We start from the raw sequence: 18,166 nt of genomic DNA, 5'->3' as shown, positions 1-18,166 counted from the left end.
ACATACATAGTAAAATGCCTTGAATTCATAACAGAAAAGCATAATGATGATGACAGGGAAAATTGCCTTGTCAAAGTGCAGACGCATAAAATAAAGAGCAGGGTGTTTGTGTGCCCAGCCATCCAGTTCACAGGGACAAAGATGTTCTGGGGCTCTCATCCCAGACATCCGGACAAGCTGTTAGCACATAACTGGGTGGTTTGAAGCCCTCCAGGATTATATAATATTAGATGGCAACCAGAACCGTTAGACCTTTTTCTTTTATTCCTTACATAGATTTCATTTTTCAACCAAAGTTAGAAAAACTTTTTTTTTTTAGTAAAATATCGAGAAAGCACCGTAAAGCAGAAAGGAAAAAATAAAATCACCTCTGATTCTGCTACCCAGACAAAACTGAATATGGTATTTTGCAAATATTTTCTCTCAGATTGTTCTATTCAGATGATGGGTAGATAATGTTTTTGTTTGTTTTCTTAAGATGGAAAGCGACTCTGCCCTTCGTGTTGTTATCAGGTCTGTTTCTTTCACAAATAAAATGCGTACTCATGCAAATATTTTTCTGATCATTCTACAACCTGGCTTTTATGTTTATGATAGCATATCACATGGATGTAGCAAAATTTACTTAGTTATATCTAATGCCAGTTGTTTATTTTTTTAAAGTTTATTTTGAGAGAGAGAGAGCTCGTGTGTGCATGAGCAGGGGAGGGGCAGAGAGAGAGAATCCCCAGCAGGCCCCCTGCTGCACAGAGCTGGACAGGTGCCCCTCTAATATCAGTTATTTAAGTTGCCTTGAGTTAATATCTACTGTTTTACAATTTTTTTTTAAGTTTGTTTATTTTCAAAGAGTGTGTGCGTGCATGAGTGAGAGAGGGGCAGAGATACAGCGAGAGCGAGAGTCCCAAGGAGTCTCCACACTGTAAGTGCAGAGCCTGATGCAGGGCTCCATCCCATATACCTGGTGAGATCACGACCTGAGCTGAAATCAAGAGTTGGACGCTTTAACCCACGGAGCCACCCAGGCACCCCATACTGTTTTACTATTTTTCAAATGTTGCAGTTCACTTCCTTTTAAATGAATCATGACCCAGAAACAAGACAATTTCTTTCAGATAAATTGTGAGAGGTGGACATTCTAGTCAAAGAATACGTGCAGTTTAAGGCTCTTTGAGACTGCCACGTTATTCTCAGGAAATTTAATATTAATTTACAGTGAATGTGGAAAAAATGCACACTTTTTAGCCTCCCTGACCAAAGTAGGTGATATCGCATAAACATTTTTTGGGTGCCCATTTAGGTGAAAATGTTATTTTAAATGTTTGTACGTTTCCTTTATACTTACTGATGGCTTCTATTTTTTTCTTTTATGAATTTCGTGTTCAGATCTATACTTACTTTTTCCCCATTGGGGCATTTATCTTAGTCTTATTGATTTGCAAGAAAATATTTACATATAAGATCAGTAATTTGCACGTCCTACACGTTGGCACTGATTTTGCCGATAACCTGTTGGTTTCTTATTTTTACAAATGCCACGTGTGATAGCTACAATATTAAAAAATTAGGGGCACCTGGGTGGCTCAGTCAGTTAAGCGGCCGACTTCGGCACAGGTCATGATCTCGCGGGTCCATGAGTTCGAGCCCCGCGTCGGGCTCTGTGCTGACAGCTCAGAGCCTGGAGCCTGTTTCAGATTCTGCGTCTCCCTCTCTCTGACCCTCCCCCATTCATGCTTTGTCTCTCTCTGTCTCAAAAATAAATAAACGTTAAAAAAAAAATTTTTTTTAAATTATCACGTAGTCCTGTTAGTGATTTCTTTCATAACTGTGCCTTTGGTATCAAGCTCAGAATGTTTTACTCTATAGTCAATTATATAAATTTTTTCATATATTATCTTTCAGCGCTTTACCAGTTTTAAAAAGTTTTGCAGATAATACACAAATAGAATTTTATTGTAAAAATTTTAATGTGATCAGAACCACTGAAACATACCCTCATTCCCTTGGTTATCTCATTCAGTCTTGTGGCTTAAAATGTGACCTGATGACTCCCCAAATTTATATGTCCGTTCCTGAACTGTTTCCCGGATTCCAGGGTCATACATCCACCTGACTATTTGACAACTCTACCTGGATATGTAGCAAGCACCTCAAATTTCACAGACCCCAAACTAAGCCCTGACATCTCTTCTACAACCTACCTCTCCTGTCACCCTTCCCACTTCAGTTAAACACGAATCCATCATGCACATGCTCGTAATAAAGTCCTCGGAGGCTTGCTCGCTCCTTTTTTTTTTTTTAATTTTAATGTTTATTTATTTTGAGAGAGAGAGAAAGAGAGAGAGAGCAGGGGAGGTGCAGAGAGAGAGGGAGAGAGAGAATCCCAAGCAGGCGCCATGCGGTCAGCACTGAGCAGGACGCAGGGCTCAAACTCACAGACTGTGAGAGCATGACCTGAGCCTAAATCAAGAGTCAGACACTTAACTGACTGAGACACCCAGGCGCCCCCTAACTCTCTTGTTTGTACAGTCCTGTTGAACTATTCGACAAATCCCATTAGCTCGCCCTTCAAAATATATCCAGAAGTCAATTACCTTATGCCACCTGTCCTGCCACCACCCTGGTCCCAACCACCATCATCTCCCTTCTCCAGGTTCGCAACAGCCCCCTGTCTAGTTTTCCTTCTTGCTGTTCTTGGCTTAGTAACCGCGGAGCAATCCTGTTAAGAAAACTAAGTTATATTGTGTGTCCTTGGCTTAACATCTTTCAACAGCTTGCTCTGTCATTCACAGGAATCACCACAAACCTCAAACACCCTTTAAGACCCTGCAAGGTATGCCTTATCTTGGTGACCTCATTCCTTGCTACTCTTTCTTCGGGGAACAACATGCCCAAGTCAGGGTATCGAACGTTCCAGGTCCGCTCCCTCCTGAGGGAGTGCTCGCCGTTCTGCAGCCTGGGAACATACCCACGTGGCACATTCCCTCACCTCTGTCACATCTTTTCTCAAGCATCACTTTCTCAGCAAAGTGTTTTTTCTCTACCCCCGTTTGTGCTCTGTTTTCCTCTGTAGCATTTTTTCACCATTTATCCTATATTTTGCTCATTTATTTTGTTTATGGTCTCTCTCCTCCCCACTAGAATGTATGCTCCATGAAGGCAGAATTAGTGTTGCTGTCCCCTGCTGTATCCTCAGCACGAGGACTAGTGCCTGGCACATGGCAGGCCCTCAACTGTTTGTTAAATGAGCCAATTAACTTATATAAACTTCCCTTTTGTCATCACTCTCAAACTCAGTCCCTTCCCCAAGCACCAGAGGTAACTAATAATAAACGAAGAAAGCAATTGCAGAACATTATATACAAGGAATCCTTAATGTAAAGCAGATAAATAAGTAAATGCCAAAATAAAGTTATGGAGGCACACACACCAAACTAAGATGTTGTTATTCCATCTGGAACTTATTTATCTCTGAAGGAGGGGAAGATATACATTTTGTTCCCAAGTGAGTAACCAATTGTGCTATTATTATTAAAACCTATCCACTAATATTCTAACATATCCTCACTGATACAATATGACACTTTGAACATATATTACATGTGTCTCAACTGGGGCCAGTTTGCTGGACTATCTATAGCTGTAATGCAAAATTTTAAAATTATATCACTATAGCAAACTTGCGTATCAATTAGAGTTAGTCACCTCTTACTATTCTTTTAAAAAATTTTTTTTAATGTTTATTTTTGAGACAGAGAGAGACAGAGCATGAAGGTGGGGGGGCGGTGGCCAGAGAGAGGGGGATACAGAATCTGAAGCAGGCTCTAGGCTCCAAGCTGTCAGCACAGAGCCCAATGTGGGGCTCGAACTCATGGACTGTGAGATCATGACCTGAGCCGAAGTCGGATGCGTAAATGACTGAGCCACCCAGGCGACCCATCTTACTACTCTTTTTTAAAAATGTCCCTGCTTGTTTTCATGATTTTATTCTCTCAGCTATTTTTTTTTTTTTTTGGATATCTTTTAAAGCTGTTAGGTTAAAGAATTAGAATTTTAGTTGGAATTTCATTACGTGTACAGAGTAGTTTGTGAACAATTGACATATTTATACCATTAAGTACTTCCTTCTTGGAACATGGCATGCCTTCCCAATAATTCATATATTTTATGGCTCAGAATGTAGTCATGTTGTCCTCATTAGGTTTAGGACATTTCCCATTCAATTTTTTTAAATTATTACACACAGCTAGAACAGAGATTCATTTTTGTGTATTTGTATTGTGAGCCAAAGTACTGAGTCCTATTATTAGAGTTTTGTTGTAGTTGTTGTGTCTCCTGGTTTTCTGGATAGATAATCATCACCTTGAGATAATGACAATTTTGTCACCCCCCCTTACTACATCTGGATTCCCCAACATTCACAGCTTGAGATGGTGGCCTATATATGAGTGATTTGGTGGGAAGCACAAGGGCTCCAATCCCATGTAACAGCTCTTTCACATGGGGGAGCAGAGAGAGAGAGAGACAGAGACAGAGACAGAGAGAGAGACAACCAAAAGATGTGCTATTGAGTGGGTCACAGCTAGAGGTTATTTGTTGTCTGATCCCACAGGACTGATTAAGGATCATATGTGAGGTATTTCCATATTAGCCACAACAAGGAGAGAGAAGAATTTATGCCCTTTGCCATTTGCTCACAGTCCCAGCACATTTCATGCCTCAGGATCAAGAGGGAAGCTTCAGGGGAAAAAGGGTGTATGGTGCAGGTCTGACAACGTGAGGCTCTGTCATATTACACTGCCAATAAGTCAGTCTGAGACTACACAGAACAGTGCTTGCTGGAATGAGATAAACAAGGCCAAGGGGATCTGAAGTGGTGGATAAGAGATACCAGTACAGTCCACCCCTTGTACCTATATCCTCTAGTGCTTGCCATCACATCTGGCTCCTATTCTGCAGTATGGAACCAAATAATCCCTCACCTTATTCCCCAGACAGAGGAAATGCAAAGCCAATCTTTCATGGAGTCACCTTCAGAGAGGTAGCCAGCCTTAATCACTGAGGCTTTGTGAGAGAGTTAATGAAACAAGGTCTAGTCCCTATTGTGAAAGCAGCTCTGATTACGTCTCACTTTCTGCCCAGGGGATTCTCAGACCTGCTTTTTGGGATACTTGCAGAAGAAACTGTGCCAGCCATTCTGATGTAAAGAACAAACAAAGAGGTGTGAGGTGACTAACACCAATAAGGTGAACTTTGACAAATGGAGGAGAATTGGCAGATAAATAATCCTCTTTCATTCTTCAGTGGACAGTTTGAAAGCTCATTCTAAATGATTCTTCAGAGGGTCTTTAGCAGGATCACGCCATAGATGCCCCCACTAGGGACTATCTTGATAACATATCATTGGATTGGTTTTTCCCTGCTTTTCTGCTTCATTATTCCCATTGACCCAACTCTGCATCTTTGGTGTTTCTTCCACCAGTTGCTACCTACAAGCAATCCCTGTCTCAAGCTCTGCTTTTTGGGAACATCTAGACTAGCTGGCATCCATGTGTGTCACCTCTGACCTATTTTCCAATATTCATTGAAAATTCTAGCTATTTTCCTTTTCTCAATATTCCAGAAAAATCCAAGCACATGTTTATGGACAAATCACCAGAATATTTGTCATATATTCTTGTTGTGATATTGTAGGACCTTCAACAAGGAGACAGGCCTTCCCTTCTGTCAATAGGGGCTGGATCTATGAACAGTTTTAGATCTGGAAATGAGGTCAGGGACCATAATTTTCCATAGCAGCAAATGAAATCATATTTTTGCTTTCCAGCCTTTTTTCTTCTCATCAGACAAGTTGAGCATCACCCTGGTCTGTTGTTCACATGATTCACTCCCAGAATTTTAAGATGTATTATCTATTGCCACAGATCTTGGCAAGCCAAAGCATCCTATCCTACCGGCCACTCCAAGGCTTGCTGCCCATTTGGGTAATTATGTCCACTTTGTCTCCAATGTTCCTGGCTTCTACTGTTCCACAGCACCCCCCTGTCCATCCTGGCTTATACTAGAAAGTCACCACTGAGTTTCTCAAAAATGCCAGTAGCCTTTTTGCTAGTGTATGTGGCCTTAGTAAAGTGAATGTGCTTGGGGCCCGCCTTGGGAACAGAGACAGTGGAATTTCTGTTCTCACCTAATAAATCCATTTTCATATTCTCACTTACTTTCTGACCATTTTCCTTATGGCATGCTTAGGCAATTCTTGCATCCCCATCTCATTTACTGTTGTCCTTTGCCAGGTTCAAGGTAGTGAATTGGGACTAGCTCCATATATTCCTGAAAGAATGTTGAATCTTGGGTGAATAAATTCTCACCTGTTCAGTCTTAGATTCTACCTTCTTAGATCCCACACCTCAAGGTCCACTCCTATACATGCTCCCTGGTTCCTGTGAGTGTCCTGTGAGTGGTACCAAGAAGTTAGTTCCTGGAGCAGAGAGTCAATCCCTGCTTGGACGGTGCTGGAGACTTGGCTTGTGTTATCAATCTGGAGGCAATGAGGAGTGAAGGATTGGATCTTAAAGACAAACATGAAATTGAAATGCATTTGCCTCGGTCGATGTCTCAGGTTGGGTTTTTTCAGAAGTAGATTCGGTGCCAAGGATTCTGGTGCAAATCTCTGAAGATGCTAGTTAAGGAACAGGAGAACCAGGAAAGGGAAGGACAGAAAGCCAAGCAAATGTGCAATTTCAGATAAGTCCCAGACTCATTTGTTCACAAATGTTCATAGCAATTTTAGTCACAATAATCAAAATCTGCAGCCTAACAATCTCTTTTTTAAAGATGTTTATTTATTTTTGAGAGACAGAGCACGAATGGGGAAAGAGCAGACAGAAAGGAAGGCACAGAATCCAAAGCAGGCTCCAGGCTCTGAGTTGTCAGCACAGAGCCCGACGCGGGGCTCGAACTCACGAGTCACGAGATCATGACCTGAGCCAAAGTCGGCACTTAACCGACTGAGCCACCCAGGTGCCCCTGCAACTTAACAATCTAAATGCCCATCGACAAGTGAATAGATAAGCAAATTGTGATATAGTCACTTAATGGGAAATTACTCAGTAATGAAAGGGAACACATCAATGATAGGCAACAGCAAGATTCCATCTCAAAAACATGCTAAGAAGCCAGATTGCAAGAGTTACATACCGTATTAATCCATTTATATGAAATTCTACAACAGGGAAATATAATCTATAATGACTTAGAGCAGATCAGATGTCACCCTGGGCTGGCATTAGTGATAAGGTGGTAGTGATAATCTAACTGCAAGGATACTTTGGGGTGGTTATGGTGGTATACACATGGATTATACACCTTTATCATAACTTCCGGAACTGTGCATTTAAAATGAGTGCATATAATCGTATGCAAATTCATTTGTTCTTCTTTCCTCATTTCTTAAATAGAAACTTAGATCATTTTGAGACCCTCATTTTACAATATAAGCATTTCTTGCTAAGAACTGCTTTATCTGTATTCTTCAAATTTTGATGTGTTGTGTTTTCATATTCATTCAGGTTAAAGTAGTTTCTAACTTCACTTTGGATATCTTCATTCATGGATTATTTAGAAGTGGGCTGTTTAATTTCCAACTATTTGGAGATTCTTCAGATATCTTCTTGACATTCATCTCTAGCTTAAATTCCTATGGTCAGATAATATATGTTTGATTAAATTTGTTGAGACTTGATATGTAGCCCAGGATATGATCAATCTTGTTGCAGAACTTGTGTTCTGCTGTTTGGGTGGAGTGTCTAATAAATTTCACTGAGGTCAAGTGGGTTGAGAGTGTTCTTCAAGTCTTTCATATCCTTGGTGATTTTCTTTTTTCTTTTTGTTTTAATTCTTATTCTTTGGTGATTTTCTATCTTTGTGTTCTCTCACTTGTTGAGATCAGGGTTTTGAAACTCTAAATTGCAATTCTGGATTTTTACGTTCCTACTTTCAATTCTGTCTGTTTTTTGCTTCATATATTTTGAAGCTGTGTTGTTACATGCATACATTTTTTTTAGATTGATATTTCTTCCTGATGAATTCTTCTCTAACTTACTATAGTTCACCTTCAAATTATTATGTCACTCTGTGCTCTGAAAGAACCTTATAGCAAAATACTTCAATTTCCCCTTCCAATACTTTGGGCTATTCTGGTCATACATTTTACTCTACGTATGCTCTAAACCCCACAATTTAGTGCCTTTTGTTTGTTTGTTTTTATAAAGTTAGTTGTTTACAAGATATTAACAATGAGGGAAAAAAAGGTCATATATTTATCATTTCTGGGGCTCACTTGTTTATTTCGATCTAAATCTCCATCTGGTAGTATTTTCCTTCTGCCTCAAGAATTTCTTTTCAACACATCTTACAGCGCAGATCTGCTGGAAATGAATTTTACACTGCTTTGTTGGTCTGAATTTTTCAGACACTATCCTTCATTTTGAAGGTTATTTTCTTTGTTCTGTCTCGACACTCTGTTCATTTCTTTTTCTCTTTGTGTTTCATTTTGGGCAATTTTAATGGGTAGAGCTTCACATGAATTTTTCTTCTTCAGCATATAATCCATTTTTGAAAGTTTATTTATTTATTTGGAGAGAGAGAGACAGAGAGAGCAAGTGGAGAAGGGACAGACAGAGGAGAGAGAGAATTACAAGCAGGCTCCGCACCACCAGTGCTCAAACTCACAATCTGTGAGATCATGACCTGAGCCAAAGTCGGATGCTTAATCAAATGAGCCACCTAGGTGTCCCTGGGTATAATCTTTTTTTTAAAAAGTTTTGGGCATCGTGTTTTTATTTCTAGAAATTCCATCTGGGTCTTACTTTTATATCTTGTATTTTTTTTCTTATCATCCTATTTATGTGTTTGCTGTCTTCTTGAATATATGGAACATCTGTTTTAACATTCTTGTCTGCTAGTTTTATTATCTCTTTCATTTAAGGGTCTATTTCTACCGATTAATTTCCTCCTGATTGTGGTCTCTCTTATTCTGATCCTTTGAATACCTGTTAATATTATACCGGATGCTAGACATTGTGATTTCACATTGTTGGGTGCCGAGTTTTGTTATATTCCTTTATATGGTGTTGGATTTTGTTCTGGCATGCAGTTATTTGGAACAACAGAATCCTTTCCATGTTTGCTTTTTAAGCTTTGTTAAGGCGTGTCCGGAGTAGATGTACATGTGGAGTTAGTTCGGCCCCACTGCGGTGGCGATACCCTTTTCAGAACTTGACCTGGTGCCCTCACAATGACACTGTCTTTCCATTCTGGGTGACTGGCGCACACTATTTCAGCCCTCTGTATGGTTCTTTCCTGGCTTCGGGTAATTTCCTTTCATGCATGCATAGAATGGTGCTCAGCCAAGAATTCCAAGGACCTCTCTGCAGGTCACTGGAGCACTCTGTGTGTACTTCCCTCCACGTGGGTGCTGTGTCCCTCAAATTCCAGCTACCTTCGCTTGCCAGGTTCTGACCTATTTGAGCTTTCCCCACCTGTGCCTCAGCAGGTGGGGAAACCTGAACTAGCACAGGTTTGTTTGCTTCCTTTCTCTCAGTCTTGTGCCGCCTGTTGTCCAATGTCACGGAACCATTTTTCACATTTATTTTTTTCCTGGATTTCAGGTTGTTTGAGGAAGGACAGTAAATATGTTCCTTGCTATCCCATTACGTTCTGAAAAAGGAGGCCACTTGCACAGAAGTTATACTTCCAATCTTTTATGTAAGAAAAAAGAAAAGAAAAGAATATTGCTGTAAATTATTCAGTTTCTGAGTGTATGACAGATACGTTTTGAGAATTCTTATTCCCTTTAATCACAGCTTAAATCTCTACTTTGACTCCAAACTTAGGTATGTTAAAAAAAAAAAGCTGGAAGTAAATATTAGTGGTTTATTACATTTTTATTGGACTAATTGTCAAGAGTTTGGGGTAAATCGAGGAGTTCAGTTTTGGCCTCATTTTTGAAGTTTTCTGTTCGGTATCAGGTGGAGATGTTCAAAAATCAGTTGGATCTATGACATCTGGCCCCCAAGAGAGTTCTGAATTGCAGATTTAAAAATCACCAGCGGAGAGGGGCGCCTGGGTGGCTCAGTCGGTTAAGTGTCCGACTTCAGCTCAGGTCATGATCTTGCAGTTTGTGGGTTCGAGCCCCGCGTCGGGCTCTGTGCTGACAGCTCGGAGCCTGGACCCTGCTTTCGATTGTCTCTCTGTCTCTGTCTCTCTCTGCCCCTCCCCTACTCACGCTCTGTCTCTCTCTCTCAAAAATGAATAAACTTTAAAAACAAATTGAAAATCACCAGCAGAGAGCTGGAGGCTGAAGCAATGAATATGAATAGCTTATAATGAAGAACGAGAGATGAGGGGACAGGGTGACGTCCCGTCCAAGGACACCGACTGGCAGAGAAGCCGAGGAGAAAGAACTTAAAAAGGAGCATAACAGGAACAATGTTGCAGCTAAATTCAGTGCTAGTCTCCTTAGAGAAACTAACATTTAGATGAATAAAGAGTCCTCCTGTAAACTTGTTTGATATTAGTAGTCATTCCCTGTGAGCTAGGCTGTCCCAGATCTATCTCTTGGCATTCTTTTCCCTCCCCACCCCTCCTCTCCCCTCGAGCAGGGGTAAAACATTCAGCCCGTGGAGGCTTCAGAATGAAGCGTTTGCACTGAGTGGGATATCGCCTGAGATCATGGCTAAGGGTCCTTCGGAGTCTAATTGACTATGAAAAATTTATAAAACACAGATCTTACAATAACCTAGCAGTAAAAGCTAATCAGAAGACTTTGTGAGGTATTCTGCCACACACACTGTTAAGGCCAAAATAGCTGTGCAATATATTTTCCATGGCTTTTATAAAGAAATTCTTGGAAAACACTGCAAGCTGGCTTGGGGCTCCTCACTTATGGAACTCATATTTCTATGTCATTTCTCTCCATCTGAGGTTGAATAACTCTGAGGTTACAATTGTATTGCTCTTAAGTGGGAAGATGGTTTAGCTTTTGAAATGATGCTTCTACTCGGGGCTCTGGCAGCTAGTGGGTTTACTCTTCCTTGAATAATGAACCCACAGAAAGGAGTTAGATTGGTCTTTGGTTCGATCTCAACTCTTCTCCATTAAGGCCATTTTATATGAAGGTGTTAACCCCCAAGCAGAGCAGAATTCAGTCTTCTTTGGAACCCTATAATTGAAAGATTTAGAGTTTTATGGGCAGAATCAGTTCTTTCTTTAAAAATATTCTTTATTGGCAACAGAAGGTGATAGTCATTTAAGAAACAGAAAAGATGGTGAGTTAAATTTGTTGATTTGCTGAGGTGTTTAAAATATGGTTTTCATTCCTTACCACCCAGAGAAAGAAGACATATTATTCTCATTTTCTACAGCAGAAAATGCCTCCAGGGAGTGAATAACTTGCTCAAGGTCATCAAGCTAGTATGCCATGATTTGTCTGGTCTGCCTCTTAAGCCTTTTCTCTCTTTATATGTCACGATGCCTCCATAGTGTAGGGAGATAATTTCTGCTGTGTTCTTTCTGAGAAATCAGAGTTCACTTCATCCTGGAAGGTTTAGGAATGAGAGAGTAGTACAGAAGGAATTGTTACCACCACACCTCATAGGATGCATTGTTTTTACTACTGAAATCCTAAGTGTATAGAACAAAATAACAGTTCACAATATAAGCGAGAAGCATGTACTTGGGAGATGGCACAGGGATTGGATCCAATTCTGAATCTGCCAATTCTAGCTCTGTGGCTTTGAACAAGGTATTTCCTGTCCCAAGCCTCAGTTTCCCCACTGGAAGAATGGAGCAATCATGCCCACCTGAAGGTGCTTCTGTTGAAATCTCAATGTCCCAGAAGCTCAAAGAGGCACGCTTTGCTAATAATTTCTGTTAGGAGTCCATAAATAAGCAGGAGAGGCTACATTCCTAGCCCATTTTGAGTAGTCTGAAATTCCATCACTGAGCCAATGGGCCACAGCAAGGAAATGGGACTAGGGTGTGCGGGCAGACAGGACAGATAAAAATGACCACTAGTGAGAGAGGAGATCCACAAAGGGTGATGGGAAGGGAAGGTAAAGTCTGGCATCATTTCTACTCTGGAAGGAAAGTGGCCCACAGCAGTTCCCACATCTGCAGGAAGAGGTGTGCTGGCAAGTACGTGGGATTCAGGATGGAGCAGAAAGGGTTAAATGATATTTGCAATTGTATAGCCCTCCTAATTGTTCTTGTCACGCGATTGTCTCACCTAGAGTACCGCTGGGTACAACTGGGAAGATAAACCCTAAGTAGAATTCACATATATATATATATATATATATATATATATATATATATATTTATGAAAGTACTTTGTAAATGGCAAGCATCGTAAATTTAAATTACTATCCTTCCTCTTTTATCGATGAGGATAAGTATATTTCCCTAGTTTCTATGGTTAGTAAGTGGCCAGTTTAGGACTCTGAAAGCCATTGTTCTTTACCGTCCAGTTCTGTTCTTCAGTAAAGCCTACTTGAGTATATGGGTGTGATCTCACGGAGGAAGGCTTCAGATTCAACAAGTATCAAAGAAGTGGCCAGCAGGCACTGAATTAGACACTGGGAATCAGTGACATAAGAGGCCGTCAAAGACCTCACCGGTTAGCATGGGAGACAGACACATAAGAAAGAAAAGAAACAAACAAGACAGTTCCCACGTTGAATACTCTGAGGATCACAGAGAAGGGAGGACTTGGTAGTGTATATTTGATTCAATTCACTGCATGTCTATTATCCCCATTATGTGCTGAGCCCTGTGTTAGTTGAGGAAACAGATTAATAAGACCGAATCCACATCCTCAAGCTTACCCCCCAAAAAAGGTGGCAGCACTGGAGAAATTTGCTTATTCATACTTAAATAAATACCTATTCCTTCCATATGGAGATATCTAAATCCCATTTTGTTGCTGGCTCATTTTATACAGAAATTGGAAGCTCTAATCTCTGCTTTCCGGGTCTATATTACACCGTGCCCTCTTTCCCCCGACATGTGCCTGGAGACCCAAGTATCAGGTAAAAGTCGTTTCATTTGAATAAGTAGTGATGAATAGAGGTGATATAGTGAAGAAATAGCTAAACTGAATGTGGGTAAGAAAATGATACTTCAAAAGTGGTTTCATCTAATATGAGATTTGAACTTTGGCCAGTTTTCACACCTCAGCACCTTGACTGTATTGTATTTCTAGAAGGTAGAGAATATTAAACATTGTTAATGATTGATTGCATCTCAACTTTCAAGTGTTACATCAAACAGACCTTTAAAAGGGGAATTTTATTCTCTTCGAGCACATCGACAGAACTTTTTGGTTATTAAAAACTAATGCCGTGGATTTACTACGTTTAATCCAAATTTGATCCGAGAGTGAAATTCCTTTTTGGCAGCATCATCAATAATTTACTGCATCATGAGCTCTCCTTTTGGGGGCACAAAATATTGGCTAGGCGAGTTCTGGCTGACACATTATAAAATAAAGCTGGCAAATGGATTGTATGGGATTTTGCCAATGCTGTACCCATCGGAGGATTCCCAAGTGAACGAGTATGGCTTTCCTTTAAGCTGCCCTCTGAGAGCTGGTGTGCACCACTGAACACCCAGAAAGGCCTAGAACTTTGGAAATTTACACCTGGAATGGATATTAGTAGTCCTCTAGCCTACCCGCTCTCCTAAATCAGGAATTATTTTATTTCAAAACACCCTGATACAGGTTCAACCAGGTTCAATGGAACTTCAAAGTCACACCATTGACGCACCTTTGGGGCGCCTGGGTGGCTCAGTTGGTTAAGTGTCCCACTCTTGATTTTGTCTCAGGTCATGATCTCACAGTTCATGGGTTTGAGCTCCATGTCAGGCTCTATGCTGTTGGTGTGGAGCCTGCTTAAGATTCTTCTCTCTCTCTCCCTTTCTCTGCCCTCCCCCACTCATGCTTTCTCTCTCAATCTCTCTCTCTCTCTTTCTCTCAAAAAAGAAAAAAAGCCACACCACTATTGGTTAGCTCTGAATGCTGAACACCTGATAGACGCCCCCCCCACCCCAGATGCTTCTTCCCATTGGTGCTAGGTCATTCCTGGGAGCCATAGTGAACCTAGCTGCCCCTCTTTAGTACAAGTCTTGCAGATAAATGAAGAGTTTACTCTAGGATTTTCTAACTCTTCTCATTTTCAGGAAAACATTCCTGTTCTTCAACTAGACTGACTGCTCTTTTCTGGGCTTTCTCTAATTTGTTGGAATCCTTTGCACATTGTGAGGTACAAACTGGTACCCAGGAGTTCAGTTAGTTTCAACACACTGCTGACCAGTTGGATGTTCAGTGATAATGAATGTGATGTATGTCATGTGCTTACCTCCAACCAGTTCCTTATGAGGGGCTGCCTGGCATGCGATGTTGTGGAAGTTTCTAACGCTTTCTCTGAGCTCTCATGTTATCTCTGGGCTTTGCCATGTCTGCCACAGGTGCCCGAGGTGAGAGTGGTGGCCGGTTTGCCAATGCCGTAGATTTAAGGACCCACTGATTAAACATCTCTGCAAGTTTCCCTACGGAGTTACTGAAAGCAAAAACTAAAAAGCCTGGTCGCTTTTATTTCCTTAAGTTCTTTTAATGGTAAAGTATTCTATTTATCCTTTGAAGACATCCTCCTCATCGGGTTTAGTTGTTTAGTTCCACTTATCCCTGAAATTGAAGTATTGGCCAACAGTGACCAAGCTATGGAATATTCCGAAATGAAAGGAAATCATAACTTTGTGCTAAGATGGCTTATTCAGATATTCTTTTGAAATCGGTGACTGTCTCCGAAGATGATGGTGATGATAAAAATAAGTAGCATTTTATTGTGTTTTACAGTTTTCACATCACCCTTAGATACATTCTTCCCTTCGATCCTGTGATACGCTTGGTATTAATCTTCCTATTTTAAGCTGAGACGATAATTTTGGAATATTTAAGTAACATGCCCAAGAGCATTTGAGCAAGATGTTCTATTGAATCCAGTTTTGTTTGTTTGTTTGTTTACTGCGAAATCTGAAACTTTCCCCATGTAGGATGGACTCTGGGGACATTTGTTCTTACCTGTCTTTGCCAGCTCAACCACCCTGCTGCTTTATCAGTAACTGCTCCTCTCTTCCTATGGCAACAGCACCTGCCACGCCTACCCTCTCCTGTGACTAAATCTCTCTCTCTATATCCCAATAGCAGCCCCCTCCCCCGTCCTTTCAGAACTTAGAGGGGCCGATGGCCTCTAGCTCTGGATGGGCAGGGAGAGAGTGTATGCCCGGGAGAAGCTAGAGCAAATTACGACTGCAGTCCCCGAGACGTTCGCCAACCCACACTGGTTCCCTTCACCCTGACCTGAACTCTAAATAGGCCTTTCATTAAACCCTCTTCAATTACCCCTTTGAGTGTGATTCTTCTTTTCCTGCCAAGGCCCTGACTGATACCACTGACCCAGGGCAGACACGTCTCTGCTGCCTTTCTCTGATTTACAAGGCACGCTTGGGTCTGAATGACACTAAGACTGGATATTAAAGAGAGGCTGCCCCATTCTTTGGTGGGAACAATCATGAAAGCACAACCCAATTTGTTTTGTTGGGAGTAGTCTCTTAGGAAAGATAACTCCCCACATTCAGGGCCATACAGGACCTTGGGGATTTCTCTAACTTTAGGATTATCGGGAGGAAGGTGCTGTTTGGATTCTCAGCCAAGTTTGATTTATTAATCTATCTTATTTGTGTCGAAACAGAACCTCTCTTTCCTGGTAACATAAGTTTCAATTACATAGTCCACCATCTAGGTGTATGTATGTCTATATGTGTGTGTGTCTGTATCTGGTGTGTGTATCTATGTATCTATCCCCACCCCCTCAAAAAAAAAAAAAAAACAACTTCTGGTGTGAATATGGCAAAGTTTATTTTTGAAACCATCTATTTAAACTGTTTAATGCATCCTAAAAGCATTAAGTGGGAAGTAGCCCATTAGTTTCCCAGCAGTGTTCTTTTATAGCCACTAGGCTTTCCGTAGAATTTAATATCCTATCTTTTTGAGGCCTTCATAAATTTCTTCCTTTCTCAGCCTTTTACGCACACAGGCCATGATGGCTGGAATGCTGTCTTATGCTGTTTCTTTAATACAAACGTAGTGGCTTTTCTCTCATAAGTTATTAACGTGTGTGCAATATAATGATATCACTCAGACATATGCGTAGGAAACATATATCACTCAAGGATTTTTAAAGATCTTTTAGCAGGGAATTCAGGGCTTTCCAAAGTGCTAAAAGGGCTGGAAGTGTGGACAGTAGCTGTATATCTAGGAATGCCCCCGAGCATTACAAGAATCACACTTCCTCCCCACACCCCAGACCTGCTGTTTCTGGGCGGTTGGAAAGTGAGGAATTTGGGGATAGCTACTGAAACTACTGAGTTCAAGAGCATACCTCAGGGGCTACTATCCAAGGAAGCTCCCGGTGCTGTCACCACCTTGACCTCTACAAATGTGGTAATTGGGCAAAGCAACACTGAGTCTGCTCAGGGCTTTAACCATCTTGACAGTCGAGCCGAAAGACAAGTTGCTGCAATGACACTCTAGAAGAAAATGCCCAAGTCTCAGGCATGATGATGACCACTGTCTTACTCCCCCCCCTAAAATCTCCAAGTCCTAATTTGCATCCTGAACTGTTGCCTCAAAGGACTCTGGGAAGAGTGGTTTTTCATTTAGCTTTCCGTAGTGCAGGGAAGTATGGCACATTGAAAGGAGGCTCATGCTAATCAACTCTACCTGCCCCAGTGATACAGCGAGCTTTGGAGGCAGATAGGCCTAGTTTTAGTCTTTTTTTTTTTTAAAAGCTTCTTTATTTATTTTGAGAAAGAGAGACAGTTAAGCCTAGTTTTAGTCTTTTTAAAAAAATTTTTTTAAAGCTTATTTATTTATTTTGAGAGACAGATGGGCAGAGAGAGAGAGAGAGGGAGAGAGAATGTGAGAAGGAGAGAGAGAGAATCTCGAGCAGGCTCCGCTTGATGGATGGGTAAGAGTTCTCAAACTGGGTACCAAGTTACCCTGGGGTGCCAGAGCAGTCAGAGGGGCATCTCAGGATAGCTTAAAATTTCAAAGGAAACACAGTGATATTTGACATCTATTGGACTCCAAGGTATTAGCCTGAGGTAGTTCACAGTCCTTTCCTTTTGATGATGTCATATCTCCTTGAAAATGCATTTTCAACAGCTACCGTCGTATCAAGCTTATAATGCACAAAAACCAATTGTGCATTGTCCAATTTGATTCTGATATTTGAGAAAGGGCACAATGCCCCATAGGCCCACAAACCTCACGAGTCAGTATTATGGGCTGAGTTGTGTCCCCCTAAACTCATATGTGGAAGCCCTAACCTTTGGTACCTCCCAATGTGACAGTACTTGGAAATAGCGTCTTTTAAAAAGGCAATTAACGGGCACTTGGGTGGCTCAGTCGGTTAAGCGTCTGACTTCGGCTCAGGTCATGATCTCACAGTTCGTGGGTTTGAGCCCCGCGTTGGGCTCTCTGCTGATGGATCAGAGCCTGGAGCCTGCTTCGGATTCTGTGTGTGTCTCTCTCTCTGACCCTCCCCTGCTCATGCTCTGTCTCTCTCTCTCTCAAAAATAAATAAACATTAAAAAAAATTTTTTTTTAAATAAAAAGGCAATTAAGTTAATAAGGCCAATAAGATAAGGCCTTTAAGTTAATAAAGACCAGTGTCTTTCTAGGAAGAGAAAATTGGGGCCCAGAGAAGGACGCAAGGACAGCAGGGATGCATGTGCACAGAGGAAAGGCCACAGAGGACGCAGCAGGAAGGGAGCCATCTGCAAGCCGAGGAGGGAGGCCCCCGGAGACCTCAAACCTGCTGACATCTTGATCTTGGCCACGAAAATTTTCATCCTATCACAGCCTAGAAGAGAGGGGCTCAACCGTGAAATAAGAGATGAAATGAAGGAACCAGTCGTGAAGGTGCGAGGAGAACGGAATACTGACGACAGCACTGGAAGCTCAGGCAGCCATCAGAGGGGCAGGCTCCATATTGCTGCCTGGCATCAGATGCAGACGTGCTGTTCTCGTGCGAGCTTTGTCCTTCAT

General features: G+C 41.4%; 1 long non-coding RNA gene across 2 annotated transcripts in view; it reads left to right on the top strand.

The window, feature by feature from the left end:
* LOC111561743 overlaps positions 1 to 18,166 on the top strand; it is an 83,910-nt gene that overhangs the window by 10,501 nt on the left and 55,243 nt on the right. Inside the window, exon 2 of one of the 2 annotated variants that reach the window (XR_002744500.2) lies at positions 12,998 to 13,085. The exons of the other annotated variant lie outside the window; for it this stretch is intronic. This is a non-coding gene — a long non-coding RNA (uncharacterized LOC111561743). The remainder of the gene's footprint in view (positions 1 to 12,997; positions 13,086 to 18,166) is intronic. 2 annotated transcript variants of the gene reach the window in all.

This window comes from Felis catus, chromosome C1 (assembly GCF_018350175.1).
Source record: "Felis catus isolate Fca126 chromosome C1, F.catus_Fca126_mat1.0, whole genome shotgun sequence".
Lineage (NCBI taxonomy): Eukaryota > Metazoa > Chordata > Mammalia > Carnivora > Felidae > Felis > Felis catus.
This window is presented reverse-complemented; position numbering and strand designations above follow the sequence as displayed.